Source organism: Sciurus carolinensis, chromosome 7, assembly GCF_902686445.1.
Source record: "Sciurus carolinensis chromosome 7, mSciCar1.2, whole genome shotgun sequence".
In the NCBI taxonomy this organism is placed as follows: Eukaryota; Metazoa; Chordata; class Mammalia; order Rodentia; family Sciuridae; genus Sciurus; species Sciurus carolinensis.
The window spans coordinates 127,432,811-127,449,442 of record NC_062219.1 but is presented as its reverse complement, the minus strand read 5'-3'; the positions used below and the strand labels follow the sequence as shown (position 1 = coordinate 127,449,442).

At 38.4% G+C, this 16,632-nt stretch overlaps 1 pseudogene; it reads right to left on the bottom strand.

Annotated features, from left to right (window-relative positions):
- Nucleotides 1-6,539: 6,539 nt before the first annotated feature.
- On the bottom strand, nt 6,540-7,308 carry LOC124988963 (40S ribosomal protein S3-like; annotated as a pseudogene).
- Between the last annotated feature and the right edge of the window lie 9,324 nt (nt 7,309-16,632).

Here is a 16,632-nt window from a genome sequence, read left to right as displayed (position 1 = left end):
AATTTCGTTCTGTGAAGGTTATTAGGATTAAGAGGTGATCAATGCCATAAGTGAGGTAGTGAGATATTAAGATGAAAAACTCAGTTTCAAAGTTTCAGGGTTGGGGAAAGAGCTCTTTTGGTAGAGTACTTGCCTTGCAAGCATAAGGCCCTGGGTTCAATCCCCAGTACTGCAAAAGAAAAGAAAAAGTTTTAAATAAAGCATTTCTACTGTTGATATATGTCTAGGCTATATTTCCCAACACTATTTCACAATGATATTATGCAAGTATTATGTCTATAGAGAATTTAGAAATATACCTTGACCCACATTCTTATTCAGGTATAAATTCTGTCTCACAAATTGAATATCAAATAAATATTGTAAAAATTTATTGGATTGTTTAAAATTTTCAAACCAAATGTATTTTTATATAATTATGCTGTAAGACACTTCTTGTCCATTTATTGGGCATACTTATATTCACATTCACATGTTATATTTTCTACCCTAATCTATCAATTTTTAAAGGATAATTTCATATTTCATCTTTCAGAATTTCTTTCAAAATTAATTGCATTTAATTCTAAAGACAATACCTCCAATATGCTTTGAGTAAGTGTGTTAAATTTGTATTTAGAATTTTAGTTTAGGCTGTGCATAGAGATTACCCCATCATCCTCTCATTTCTCTGGATATTTCCTTAAAGTTACCACAGCAAGTGACCAATCAATTGGATTTACTCGGAAGTATATATAAACTCTTTTTTTTTGTATGATGCAAAAACATGTATTTATGTGCAATATGGATTTCCTTATACATCAGGAAAAAATAATCTTAACCCTCATAGCTCAGTGGCTGAGTGCATGATTAGCATGGGCAAAGCTCTAGGCTCAATCCTCACCATCCAACCAAATTCTTCTAAACCTAATCCTGAACTACAGGATAATTAATCAAGGTGCTGCCCTGCCAGCTGCCAGTCTTCACAATTCCACAGAATATTTATCTGGTGAGCTCTGCTTGGTTCCTCCAGTCCCAACCCTTGCAAATACTGCAAATATGGCTTAAACCACAAAGGATAAGTAATGTTCCACAGGCCAACATAATTCAGCTTGAACACTGGACAGAAAGTCTAGTCAGGCCTTATGTCTTTGTATAAGAGTTCATTAAATATCTTTAAAGAGCAATATCTGTAAGGAAATCCCATGAAACCACGCCGGACATGGGAAATCACATAAGGGAATTTATTAAATAAATAGAGTGTCTCCCTGCAGGGTAAGAGAGAAAATGAGAGGAAAATAGAAAGGAAAAGAAAGGGCGCGTGCTAGAGAGAGTGGAAAGCCAGGAGGATAGAGAAAAGTGAGTAGGACAGACAGAAGAATGGAAAAAGATGGCGGGGAAGCTACATAAAACATTGAATTCTGCCGGGCTAACAGGGGATCAATATCGGAGAAGAATACTTGCAAGCTGACTGATGAACCAATAGCTAGCTAGGATGTTCACAGATTGACAAGCGGTTGGGAGGCGGGCAAAATGGCTGTACCTGGTGGGTGGGGGAGCAGCTTTATACATTACATTCCCCCATTTCTTTTTTTATAAGAAAATCCTTTGCTCCCCAGTTCTTTTTGAAGCCTTCTCTCTCCATCCTGCCTAAGTGACTGGGATTGGTTTTGCAGGTGAGATGTAAAAAGTCCATTCTCCTTCCAGACTTCCAAAGGTAGATGGTTTTCATGGACTTCATTTCCTCAATTTGACTGATCCCCTATTTCTACGCTAACTGCCTGTCCCCAATTCTGACTTCATTTACCCCTCTAATTCTAGGGAAAAGCAGTGATGACCGATCTGGCTTCTTTGAGCTGGAAGTGGGCAGCATGGGGCAAGCAGTTTGGAGTTCCCTTTTTAGAAATCGGGTCAATTGAGGGGTTCATGGTAGAAGTCTGGTTGGGAAGAGCAGGTTGTAAAGGCATCTGGGAATGGGTGCTTCTATGAGAGAAGAACAAAAGACGTGAGTACTGAAATGAGATTAATACAATATAAATGTTGCAGAATCTGGAACATTCCAATGCATATCATAAAGATGACAGAAGTCAATAATTCCTCACCAGGGGGTGGAAGAACTGAGAAGTTGTTCCCATAACAAGGCCTAGCAAAGGCTGGAGAGGACAAGGCCTTTATTTGGGAGCTTTAACATTGTCTAGGTTATCAGGAATGTAAACACAACATTTAGTAGAGATACTAGCAAACATAGATTAAGCCTACCTGTGTCTGTAGGCCTTAAACTGAGTAAAAACTTCTGACTCTGGCAGTTTCTCTTGATAGTTATCAGGCACATTTGCCTAAAAAATCTCTCTTTTGTAGCTTTTAGTCTTTATTCTAGTGGGCTAACACAAGTGTACATCTTAAGTTACATTTAAGTATTATTTCTTTTAAATGCCCAAGAATGGCTATATTTTGGTTTTAACTGTTTTGCTAGGTGTTTAAGATCAAGCTGGTCAAAGCGACCTATTCCTGTCTGTTAAAGAGTCAGCTGAGTTCCCACAGGGGTCACTCATAGAGAACTTAAGAGTAGCTTCTTAGCTCCACCAGTGCCATTGGTTAGGTAGGGTCTCCTCCATGAGGTGGCTTTCCTTGAAAGCACCAGGGATGCTCCATGACCCTCCTCTGCAGCAGATGCACTGAGTGATTTTTCATCCTCTTGTGGTCTCAGGAAGTTGTGTTTACATTCCTGATAACCTAGACAACGATAACCTAGACAGCAGAGTTGCAAAGTTCCTTGGAGAAGTCCTCTTGTTCCCTGGGTTCATGCTGACTTTGAGGGCAAGACCCAAATATGGACTTTTCTTGACCTCTGTATTTAATCTCAATCTCTAAGTTTTGATGCCATCCAGCGGAGTCAATTTGGCATGGGAGACAAATGAATAGCGAGGCTCTTGAATTTGGAATGGTTTATTATAGATTCAGGAAACCCGGGAACTGGAACCTCGAACCTGGAACCCCGGCACTCGAGGAGAGCCGGCTTATATCCCCTCCAGTAGGTGAAGGGTAGGGCTGACGCCAATTATGCGAAGATTAGGCAAGGAGCCAGCTGCCCAATCATGGTAAAGGTCAAAACAAGCAGGCATGATCAGGAGCACTCGAGAACACATGTGCATTCATTGTATGTGTGAACTTAATTGAATACGGCCAATGACAAATCACCTGAGTGTGCTTATGTTAATTAACCTCCTCACTGCTGATGTGACCAAAACAACTTCTGGCTGACTGCCAGGTGCCATCTTGGTGTAGTCTGCATGGCATAGCCCCCAACAAAATTTGATCTTAACCATCAAGCAAGTCAGTGTCACCAGTCATAAAGTAAGAGTAGTGGGCTTTAGCTTCAATGTCTATAACTTTACAGTTATTTACTCCCTTTTATCTAATTGGGGTCTACATTATCTGTCCTAAAGGTGATGGCTTACTATTTATTTCAAGTTAATTTACAGTGTTTGCTCTTGAAGTGGTACTTCTGCAAAATATTAATTAGGCAACAATTAGAGTTTACAAGGAAAATACAAAATGGAATCACCAAGAGTAAAACATTCAGTTTGTGCAATAGCTATCTTAAATTTTGGCTGAGTTCCTGTTTGAGATCACAGTAATCTTTACAACAAACATCAAACTTTTGAACACAACTTTAAATGAGTTAAAGTCAGGCTTACTTTGGAGCCATTGTAATGTGTAGCGGGGTTGTGAGGCAGAGCCTTATCTCAGGTAACGTGGGGCTTTTCAGTGAGGAGCAAAGGAGTATTAGAAAATAAAGTGTTATAAACACAGATTTTGAAGATTAAGCTGAGATCAGATGGAGCTTTGTTCTCTGATGGAAATGCGTATCTAAAGAGTTATGTCAGCAATCTTTATATATGTGCAATGTTAGGTTCCAAAGTTACTGTAAGGTGGGCAGGAACCAGAGAAGGGAGCTGATGAAACACTGGTTATCTAGCAAAAATTCCTTCCTGTCCAAGAGCTGTGTGCCTGAGATCAATGTACTGCCATAGTAGTTAGGCATCTTGTGCCCCTGCACAGGAGCACTGCCAGGCACCAGGCATGCCACAGCCATGAGGTCATCAGAGACCTCAATTTCAGTCACTGTTTTTCCATTTTTGCTACTGCACATTACACTCTTTCTTAAATGTCATTTTACATATACCCTATTGATGACAGGTCCTATAATAGAACATTAAATGATAGGTTTACCATTACAGACAAGTTTAATTTGGAGAACAGCAGCTTAATAAATTTTCTGCTTTAAAGGCTTGTATACCTGGAAAATATGAATGCATTTAATATATAAAGAATAATGTTTTTAAGTATGTTACTCCATGGAATAGCTTCATAAATGAATTAGATGTCTCTAACAAACACATCTGAGTAATCCCATACATGTCGACTTTAATTCACTCATCTTATTGTAGAAAAACCAAGATATCAGACAAGTGTACCAACAGTATTTGCCGTCTCTTTCCTGTTGAAGAAAAGTCCTAGAAAAATTGATGTTAGACATTTTATAAACATCCATATTTTATTAGTTTGACCACTTAGAGACTTGTGAGTTAATTTTAAGGACATTTTACTTCTATTAGTTTACCCAATTTAAATTGAACCTCTGAAAAGGGAGCTAAATCTCGTCCATGACAGGCTGCATTTAGGGCATGAAAGATTTTAGGCCTAGATAGCCGATTCCAGGAAGGCTACTAGATTAGGACTGGCCTTTGGCAAACAATCAATCGGGAGCTAACAAGTCAATACCTAGCATTCCAAACCATATATGTCAATATGTTAAGACCTGGATACCCTAAGCCAATGGAAACATGCCAAACCACACATGTTGAAAGATCAGCCAACTGTATACTTTGCTTTGTTCAAATTTCCTTTTCTACTGTGGAGCTCATAAAAATCCCACTGAATCAAGACTCGGGACTCTCAGCCAGTACCTGCTGCATCAGTGAACGCTGTGAATCCGAGCTCGAGCTTGCAATAAAGACCCTTTTGCTTTTGCATCGGAGACGGCTCCCTGGTGGTCTTTGGGGATTCATGATCTGGGCACAACACCTCTTTAAATCAGGTGAATTAAAAATATTTGGATCCATTTTTATAATTTTAATTCTTATGCACACTTATATTTAACACAAAAGCAAAGGTCTTGTAATATTTATCTCCATTGTAATGTAGTGGATGTTCAAAAATAACTCTAGAGTTGGATAAAAAGAACTGATCAAAAATCATTAACCTAGGTATGTAGGATCAAAATTGTGAGCTCAAAAATATAGCATTTAAGAAAAACAAAAGTCCTAGAAGAAAAATGATAATGGTTATTAATTAAAGCATGAGAAAATGAGAAGGAAAGAAAAGGTGAAAGGGAGAAAAGTATTCTGAGTTGTAGCCCAGGAGAAATTTAAAATGGACACTTTTTTCCTTGGGCTTCAGACTGGTTTCTCACAGCACCTTCCCCCTTTACATTTCAATATAAACCTTGACTGAGATCTGAATCTGAAAGGGGCTAAAATGTTCTAGCAGACACTTGATGCTTAGATCCTTTTAATTTAGGTTTGGAGACACTTGAGCCTGCAGGAAGAGCCAAGAAGCGAGAAAGAAAAGACTTGAAGATAAGGAATCCCTTTCCATCTGCCCGCTCGCTCACAGAAGCTGTGTGCCATTACACAAACGGATTTTGATGGCTTTAAGTACCGGGGGTCGGGTGAAGGGTTCCCAGGGTGGAATCTGCCAGATTGGAGAACCCAGATTCCATGGTGGGGACTGATGCAGCCGAGTCTGTGGCCAGGGTGTCCTGAGGCGAGTACTGGGCTGGAGATGAGAGGTAGCACAATGATTGTGTCATCGCACAAGCATGTGGGGCCAGGCAAAAGCCGAGAAGAGTTGAGGACCTGATATCAGGGTTTTTGAGTGCGCATGCAAGTACGAGATGAGCCTCAACACTGAGAGAGATCTCCACCATAAAATCAAGAATTCACCCAGCAGATAAACTGGAGTACTCACCAACCTGAAGTCCGGTGTTAAATGCAGAGCAGAGCAACCAGGCAGAATGGAAGGTGGAGCCATGTCCCGGGGACACTGGGGCTTAGATGAGATTCCACTCACGACAGTGGAAGGACCCATCCCAAGTCACAGCACCAGATGTAAGGATATCCCACGAAACCACGCCAGACACGGGAAATCACATAAGGGAATTTATTAAGTAAATAGAGTGTCTCCCTGTAGGGTAAGAGAGAAAATGAGAGGAAAATAGAAAGGAAAAGAAAGGGCATGCACTAGAGAGAGTGGAAAGCCAGGAGGATAGAGAAAAGTGAGTAGGATAGACAGAAGAATGGAAAAAGATGGCGGGGAAGCTACAGTAAAACAGTTGAATTCTGCTGGGCTAACAGGGGACCAATATCAGAGAAGGATACTTGCAAGCTGACTGATGAACCAATAACTAGCTAGGATGTTCACAGATTGACAATTGTTTGGGAGGAGGGCAAAATGGCTGTACCTGATGGGCGGGGGAGCAGCTTTATACATTACAATATCCAGACTCCAGATACAGCTGCCAAGGAGACCCTGTTATGCTGTAGGGACTGACTGGGGCATGGCAGGCGGCTCTGACTTCCCACCCTTCTGTTCTGAGATGGGGGTGGTGGGCAGGATCTCATCTTTGGATTCCACGATGCTCACATGGTCAAGCAGAGGCTTCTTATGGCCAATCTTACCACTTGGATCCCAGGGCAGCATGATCTTCACTTTGATGCCCAGCACACCCTGTCTAAGTAGCACATGATGCACAGCAGTGTTGACATTGTAGTTAACAGGGTCCCCACTGTGAATTATCAGGCCATCCATGAACTTCATGGATTTAGCTCTCTGTCCTCGGAGTTTCCCAGATACTACAATCTCACATCCCTTGGCTCCACTTTCCATGATGAACTGCAGCACACCATAAGTGGTCCTCTGCACAGCAAGCCTTGCTAGGAGTTTGTATTGCAGTGACTCTGCCTGGGCAATGGCATACAGTCCTCTTGTGGCCACCATTTCAGCCTAAACCTCTACACTGCCCTTAGGGAAGCCAAATCTCTTCTGAACAACTGTAGTCAATTCTCGGATTTGTCACCCCTTCTCACCAAGAACATTTTGTGTCCTGGTGGCTAAGATAATGATTTCTGTCCTGGTTGGTGTAACTTGGACCTCAACACTAGAGTAACCATCTTCAGCCAGCTCCTGAGTGAGAAACTCATTTAATTCAGCTTTGAAGATTCCATTAGCAACAAACTTCCTCTTCTTAGACATCTGCACCACCATCTTGCTACTGCATGCCTGAAAGGAAAGCTAAGCTCTTTTAATTCATCCTCACATCTCATGTGTCCATCTAAGACTCACATTTCATTATCTTTTGAATTCCATCTGACATTTGGACCATCTACATGCAGTGATTTTTCCATTCCTATCTCATTACACATGAATCTACTTATCCATGCATGCTTAAAGTCAGTTTGATAAATTGTCAGACTCTATTCATGTTCACATGTTCTTTCCACACATTTTCAGTGTAGTGTGTCTTATTCATACTTTATTTTCATAACACACATTATGTTACCTATACTTTAATCTTTATAGGGAGAGTAAGATTGAAGGAAGAAATCAAAATCATCTTCCTTTGATACCAAAGCATCTCACTGAAAGGTGTGGAGAAGGGAATCCATAAAATTTGATTATATAATAAAAAAAGAATTCATGTTTTATACTCACTTGATTGAATGAAGACTTTGTACTTCACTCAAGTATTGATATCTGCATAAAACTATTTATGAAATTTAAATGCTTTTAGTGTGTTTAAAGTGAGAGATTGAGAGATAAATTACAAAGTGAAATGGAGTTGCTCCTGATCCACTGGCCTAGGTATTTCCTAAGTTTAAGACAGGCCCCCTGAAGTAAAATTATCTCTGTCCTTCATGTGTATGTTACACACTGTGATCTACACACATTCCTGCCTTCTCTCAGAATGGATGGTCCATAAAAATAGGTTACTTTTTTTTAACCTTATTTTGATAAATTTTCTTCAATGAAAGATAGCACTTAAATTTTTAAAACTTTTAGAAAAAGACCAAGAAACCATAGTGAATACATGTACATTTAAGGATGATTCAAACTGGTTAGTTTTTCAGTTGAGATAGTGAGTCAAAGAGAAAAAAAAGTCTGTTAGGGAGGTACTAGTACCAAACACAAAGAATACTTTGAGGGCATGTTATTTTTATGTTTTTCTCGAGTCTCTTGGGCAGTTTTCACACAAGACATTCTTGTATTCTTATCCCAGATGAATTATCAGAACAAGTTCCTGGGGACTGAGCTCTCTATAGAAATAATTCTTATGTACAATTAGCTACCTATGAATTGAGGAAGAGGAAGTCTCTTTTTCAGGAGTGCTCTGAAATAAACTGAACAATTTGAACACACAAGATTAATGTTAAATAAGATGAAATAAATAAGTAAGTAAATAAATAAATAAACATGCTGTTAGGTTGGAGCTTGTTTGAATAAATTATTTTGGAGAATTTAAACACTAATTCTTTGACTATTTTACTTCATTACTTCTTACATATATCACACAATGTTTAAGTAGTTTTAACAATAAAAAGGTCCAAATATAAGTTAAACCAACAGGAAATAAACTATTCAATTGTTACTAGGCTATATCACTCCCTGACGTAAAGTTTTCAGTCAAGAAACTCAGAATAAGCACAAAAAGTTTATTTAGTGAAATGGAAATAGCCTCAACTTGGAGTGGGCTGAGTTCCACAAAGGAAATGGCCTGAGGTTTTCCCTGTGACTGGATTGGATATGTGGTCTGGGGTCTCCCTATTCATGTATTATATATTTGGTGCAGTAACTGCAGTTTTCCCCTTCGGCTTAGTGTGCCTGTGCTGGTTTTGCTCTGTTGGTTAGTTCCCCTTAGTTGCATGCCTGTGTTAGTTTATCCATGATGCAAAATTCCCATCACTACCTTTGTGAAACCCAAAGGGGATTTAAAACTGTAATGCAAATTACAATGGTTGGGGTCCTCCAAACGACAGTGCCTCAGTGTTCTGTGCATGTTTTGAATTTGGAAAGTCTTTTAATCTGGTTACATGCGGTTCTTCTAATTTAAGAAGGTGGTACCTTTCTGGGAAGAAGGAAGGTTTGAGGATTTCAATCATCTGAGATAGAGTGAATTTCACCACTCCAGATTGGATGAGTCCTATTTTTCCTCTACCCAGCCTCTGATCAAGTCTACCTATCTGCCTACCTGGTCTAACATCACTCCCAGACCCTCAAGGATTTGGAACGCTGGACTGTAAGAAATCCACGAAAACCATGCCAGTCACGGGGAATCACATAAGGGAGTTTATTAAGCAAACAAAGTGTCTCCCTGCAGTGTAAGAGAAAATGAGAGGAAAAGAGAAAGGATGCGCTAGAGAGAGTGGAAAAGCAAGTAGGAGAGAGAAAGAAAGTGAGTAGGAAGAGAAAGCATGAGAAAAGATGGCGGGGTAGCTATCCTTAAGCAGGTGAATTCTGCTGGGCTAACAGGGGACCAATAACAGAGAAGTATACTTGAAAGCTGACTGATGAACCAATAGCTAGCTAGGATGTTCACAGACTGACAAGTAGTTGGGAGGTGGGGAAATGGTTGCAATGGAAAGGGCAGGGGAGCAGTTTTATACATTACATTATATGAACCTTTCAGATTTCAGATGTTAGATCCTGTCTTTCACTGCTGCCTGCAGGACATGGTGATGATTCTTCAGAGTCTGAGTACTTGCTAACTGTCATGGGGTTGGGACAGGCAGCTTCAGGGCTCCCTGAAGAGTTTAAAAGAGGCACTTGCTGGCAGGTGAGCCCCATAGAATCTTTGTCCCACGTGGTCTAATATAGATGATGGTGGCAGTGAGGCCTCAGGCACAGCAGATTAATGGTTCTCAGAAGACTCAGGGACATTTGAAGGGACAGGCAGGAAGACATAAACCTTGAGGAAATTTAACAGACAGAGACGGAACAAGAGAAGTGAAAGGATTAAGAGTAATGGTCCTATGAAAGGAGCAGCCAGGAGAACCAGGTCCAAGCCTCCATCCATGAGAGCCAACCCTGGGCTGCCATTTCCTTAAACTGCATGGTTAGTTTATGTATTTTTTATTTTTATTTTAACCTGTCTTGGATTTTTTGACCCCCAAACAATAATGCTCTTAAAGCATTTTGCAATCTCTTCCCTGTGCAGCAGCAATCATGGCTTGACTGTTTTGTAGCACCAAGGCAGGCAGGGAGTCAACCTCCTCTTCACTACCCTAATACATGCAATAAATTATATATAAAGACAGAAACTTAAATCTGAAGCTTACAGGTTTTATTTCTTAGTTACTATTTTTGGTGCCGTGGGGCAGCAGGTATTGAACTCAGGAAAACTGAGTCACATCCACAGCCCTATTCTGTATTTTATATAGAATAAGAGTCTCACTGAGTTGCTTAGCACTTGCTTTTGCTGAGGCTGGCTTTGAACTCTTGATCCTCCAGCCTCATCCTCTCAAGCAGCTGGATTACAGGTGTGCATCACTGCACCTGACTTCTTAGTTACTTTTATTCCATTGTGCAGAGTTCTTTTTGAAGAAGATAATTACAAATTTATATAATATCCTAAGTATAGTAAGTATAAATATTAAGATATTCTAATGCTATGTTAAATGATTGCAATTCATATTCATTCTTTTATAAATAATTCATAACATCTTCCCTGAGAATTTGATTTTTCTTTTTTTCTGTTATTGATATTGGGTTTTGTTTACTGATAGTAAATATTAACATTGAAATGAAAGAACATATACCTTGGCATTTTAGTGACCACAGAAAAACTACGTTTTTAAAAATAGTTCAATATCATTTATTTTTATTTAAAAACTGACATTTGAATTTTATGTATTTATTGTGTTCAACATGATGTTTTGAAGTATATTTACATTACAAATAGTTAAATCTTGTTAATTAACAAGTGCATTACCACACTTGGTTATTTTGATGACAACATTTTACATCCACTCTTACCATATTTTAAAACATAGTATACTGTCATTAGTTACTGTTGGCATGTGAGAGATCTCTATCAAAATGTAATTAGGCATCCTTTGACCAATATCTACCATGTTTCTCTCTCTAATAAATTCCCATTTCTGGTAACCACCAGTCAACTTACACTTAAATCTCTCTACTTAGATGAGTTCTCTTAGATTCCACATATTAGTGACATCATGAGGTACTTGTCTTCCTGTGACTACCATCTTTTATCAAACATAATTATTTCCAGGTTCATACATGTTATTGCAAGTGACAGAATTTCCTTCTTTTCTATGTCTCTTTAGTTTCTTTCTTATGTAAGTAGGTATGGAACCCATCTGTTGAAGGGCATCTAGGTTGGTTCCATAGTTTAACTATTGTGAATTGAGCTTCTATAAACATTGATGTGGCTGTTTCATTGTAGTATGTTGATTTTAACTCCTTTGCCTATCAACAGAGGAGTGGGATAGCTGGGTCAAATGGTGGCTACATTCTATGTTTTCTGAGAAATCTCCATACTGCTTTCCATATTGGTTGCACCAATTTACATTCCCACCAGAAATGTATGAGTGTACCTTTTTCCTGCATCTTTACCAATACTTATTTTTGCTTGTATTCTTGATAATTGCCATTCTAATTGGAGTGATAAAATCTTAGAGTAGTTTTGATTTGCATTTCTCTAATTGATAGAGATGTTGAACTTTTTTTCATGTATTTTTGATCCATTGTGTGTCTTCTGGGAAGTGTCTGTCAGTTCCTTAATCCATTTGTTGATTGGGTTATTTGGGCTTTTGGTGTTAAGTTTTTTGTGTTCTTTATATATCCTAGAGATTAATGCTTTATCTGAGGTGCATGTGGTAAAGATTTTCTCCTAATCTTTAAGTTCTCTCTTCACATTATTGTTTCTTTTGCTGAAAATAAGCTTTTTAGTTTGAGTCCATACCATTTAATGATTCTTGATTGAACTTCTTGTGCTTTAGGGGTCTTGTTAAGGAAGTCAGGTCCTAGGCTGAAATGGTGAAGAATTGGGCCTAACTTTTCTTCTAGTAGTTGCAGAGTCTCTGTTCTAGTGCCTAAGTCTTTGATCCACTTTGAGTTGAGTTTCATGCAGGGTGAGAGATAAAGGTTTAATTTCATTTTGTTACATGTGACTTTCCATTTTTCCCAGCACCATTTGTCAAATAGGTTATCTTTCCTCCAGTGAATGCTTTTGGCACCTTTGTCTAGTATGAGATACCTGTATTTATGTGGGTTTGTCTCTGTGTCTTCTATTCTGTACCACTGGTCTATGTGTCTGCTTTGGTGTCATTATCTTGCTGTTTTTATTATGATAGCTGTGTAGTATAGTTTGAGGTCTGGTATTGTGATGTCTCCTGCTTCACTTTTCTTTCTAAGGATTGATTTGACTATTCTGTGTCTCTTATTTTTCCAAATGAATTTCATGATTGCTTTTTCTGGTTGTATGCAAAACACCATTGGGATTGTAATAAGAATTGCATTAAATTTGTGTAACACTTTTGGTAGTATGGCCATTTTGACAATATTAATTCTGTCTATCCAGGAACATGGGAGGTCTTTCCATCTTCTAAGATCTTCTTCAATTTCTTTCTTTAGTGTTCTGTACTTTTCATTGTAGAGGTCTTTTACATCTTTTATTAGATTTAATCCTAAGTATTTCATTTTTTTTGAAGTAATTGTGAATGGGTTAATTTTTATTTCTCTTTCAGTGAATTTGTTACCAATGTATAGGAATGTGTTTGATTTATGGGTATTGATTTAATACCCTCATACTAATTTCATTACCTCTTGATAGATACACAATATGGAATTCTTTGATCATACGCAAGTTCAATTTTATCTTACTTTTATTTTTGATCAAGAGCTCCATATTGCTTTTTTTTGAGTGTTACTTTTTTATTTGTTCTTTTTAGATATACATGTCAGTACAGTGTATTTTGACATATTATACAAACATGGAGTAAAACTTATTCTAATTAGGGTATTATTCTTGTGGTTGTACATGATTTGGAGTTACCTTGGTTGTGTATTCATCTACAAGGATAGAAAAATTATCACTGACTAATTCTACCGTCTTTCCTATTCTTCTCCCCTGACCCTTCCTTTCATTCTCTGTCTAATCCAATGGACTTCTATTCTTCCTTTTCCCTATCCCCTTATCATGTATTAGGATCTGCATATGAGGGGATCATTTGGCCTTTGATTTTTGGAACAGGCTTACATCATTTAGAATATTTTCCAGTTCCATTCATTTACCAGCAAATGCCATAATTTTATTCTTCTTTATGTCTGAGGAATATTACATTGTGTATATACCACATTTTTTCCCTGGCAGTCTTTAGAATTGCATTCTTATTTGGTGTGTTAGGAATTTTCATAATTATGTGCCTTGGGTCTGTTGTAGTTTTGTATATCTGGGATCCTGTATGCCTCCTTTATTTGATTTTCCATTTCATTATTTAGGTTTGGGAAATTTTCAGATATTATTTCCTTGAGAAGTTTATTCATTCCTTTGGTTTGTATCTCTGAGCCTTTATCATGATCAATCTTAAGTTTGGTCTTTTCATGTTATCCCATATTTCTTGGAGCATCTGTGGATGGTCTCTTAACATCTTTTCTCCATGGTAAACTTCATTTTCAAGATTATATATTTTGTCTTCTTTGACTGAAACTCTGTCTTCCAAGTGGTCTAGTCTGCTGGTGATATTTTCCAATGAATTTTTAATTTTATTTATTGATTCCTTCATTTTGAGGATTTCTGCTTTTTTGTTTTCAGACTCTCTAGTTCTTTTTTAAAGTTATCTTTTGCTTCCTGTACTTTCTCCCTTACATCATCCTTTACCTCAGAAATTAATTTAACTAAGAACATTCTAAACACGTTTTGTGACATTTCTTCCACTCTAGTGTCAATGGATTCTGTTATTAAAGTATTTTGGTTTGTTTGGAGCGATTTGTTCCTTTACTTTTTCATATTGTTTTCTATCCATCTAACAGTTGATTTTGAGGCAACAGAGTTTCTATCCTGTGGATTTATATTGTCCATGAAAGTTTGCAGTTCCTCACAGTTTAGGGGGAGACAGATAACAACCACCAATGAAAGCAATTTACAGCATTAAACCAAGTATCCGTTGCTATGAAATCTACAGTGTTGATTTTTAGGATAATCAGAAATGATACGATCAGTTATTTCCCATGGTGAAAACAGTAAGTTTACAAAAGGGTTTATAATTTCATGAGGTGAATAGGGATAGAACATAAGTGATATAGGATATTGTAAGGGATCCCACAAAAACCACGCCGGACATGGGAAATCACATAAGGGAGTTTATTAAACAAACAAAGTGTCTCCCTGCAGGGTAAGAGAGAAAATGAGAGGAAAAGAAAGGGAAGGAGAAAGGGTGCATGCAAGAAAGAGTGTGAAAGCGAGGAGGATAGAGAAAGTGAGTAGGAGAGAGAGAAGGATGAGAAAAGATGGTGGGGTAGCTACTGTGAAGCAGTTGAATTCCACCGAGCTAACAGGGGACCAATAATGGAGAAGGATACTTGCAAGCTGACTGATGAACCAATAGCTAGCTAGGATGTTCACAGACTGACAGTAGTTGGGAGGTGGGGAAAATGACTGCACTGGACAGGTCGGGGGAGTAGCTTTGTACATTACAGATATGATGATAATTAGGGAAGAGGAGAGAAAAGATAGGTAAAAAAAACTAAAGGAACAGTGAAATAGAGATTGGCTTTTAGTGGAGGAAAAACAAGAGAGTTGAGGAAAACATGTGAAAGACAAATGTGTAAAATAAAAAATCTAAAAATTAAAAAAAATAAATAAAATATTCCAGTACCAAAATCAATGTATACTAATCAAATTTCTTAGTCCTCAAAATATTGATCCATGAAAAATAACTGCCTTCAAAAAATGCTCAAAATGGGAAAAAAATAAAGATGTGTGATAATGTATAAATATCCAATTAAAGATAGAGTTCTTTAAAAGGAAAGAAGAAGAGATGGGGTGGCAGAAGAGTTTGTAGAGTCAAGAGGTGAATAGGCAAATGTAGAGGAGATATAAGATGCATTTATGAGGATGGAGAACAAAAATATAGAAGTAAAATAATTAAAGAGTGAGAAAAAGCAATAGAGTTTGGCTATTGGCAAGAAAAAAGAGAGAAATAGAAACAAAGGTGTCGCCAGCGGCAGAGAGGCGGGTGACTAGAATTTGGTTCCAAACAAATTGGCTTTATTTGATATACTCGGGACAACACAAACCTTAATTTTTCTAAGATCACACATGAATCAAATCGAATAACAAATAATCAAATCAAATAAACACACCTCAATCAAATAGTCCAAAGTCCTCTCTGCCTTGTTGGTTCCGATGACCCCGAATGCGACGTTATCTTAGTCAGAGAGAAGACTAGGGCTGGTCTCGGAACTCCCTTCGGCCAATGTTCTGGGAATCAAGGACAGCGCTGGCTCCGCGGGTCCTAAATTTGTCAGAGCAGCGGTGTCTCAGCAGTCTTGGCAGATGGATGATCCATGGGGCTCACGAACCTGGCTGACGTGGATTCATCAGGAGATCTGGGCTGAACCGAGGAGCTGTCTGAGAGGGGAGTTTATATACCTTTTTTCTTGGCTTGTTTCCAATTTTGGTCCAGATGATGTCTTATCTCCTTGGTGCAGCACTCTTGTGACACTTATGTCTTTTTGGCTTCCCGTCCACTAGGGGCTTATCATTTATTCATTAGGCATCCACGTCTGCTCCTTTCAAAAGGAAAACAGTTGTAAAAAAGACAATAGAAAATTAATTCAAAATGTAATAATGAAAAACTCTAACCCTCAAAAAATTGAACACAAAAAATAGCTACCTTGAAGAAATGCTAAAAATGTAAAAGCAGAAACAAAAATATGTGTACAAAGAACACATGTTCATTATGTATCAATTAGTACTCATTCAAAAACAAAAGCCAAATAACAGGATAGTCAATGAGTGTGTTTGCCTGCTCTTGTGCCAAACTGCCTTTCTCAGTTTCCCTTCTCAGCAGAATGGTGTGAGGAGCTGTGAAGGATGCTCTAGGCTTCACCTCCTAGGTATTGTTGCTACCTGTTCTGTGAGATGAGTTTCTGCAATTGAAGTTTCCAGGGGTGGGGATTTCATCTGGCATCGCCCCAGTTGTTTTGTTTTGTGAGGAGTTTTGGGGTGTTAACGATCAATGCACTTCTAGAACTGTACCCCACTGCTCTCCTCAGGGCACCATTGGGGAGGTGGAGTTGGTCCTTCACCACTTCTGTGGTTTGGGGATACTGCTCTTTTTTGGTCTCTCAAGGACTATATTGAAGCCAGAATTAAGGACAGGTAGTTAGTGTAGAAATAGGAAATCAGGTCAATTCGAGGAAATGGAGGCCATAAAGTCATCTGCCTCTGGAAGTTGGAGACTGCCCCTGGAAGAATGGAATGTCAAGAATCTCAGGAGCCCATTGATTACCAAAATTACCTGCCTTTATCAAGGACTGCAAACAAGGGGCTGCTAATTGGTGCCC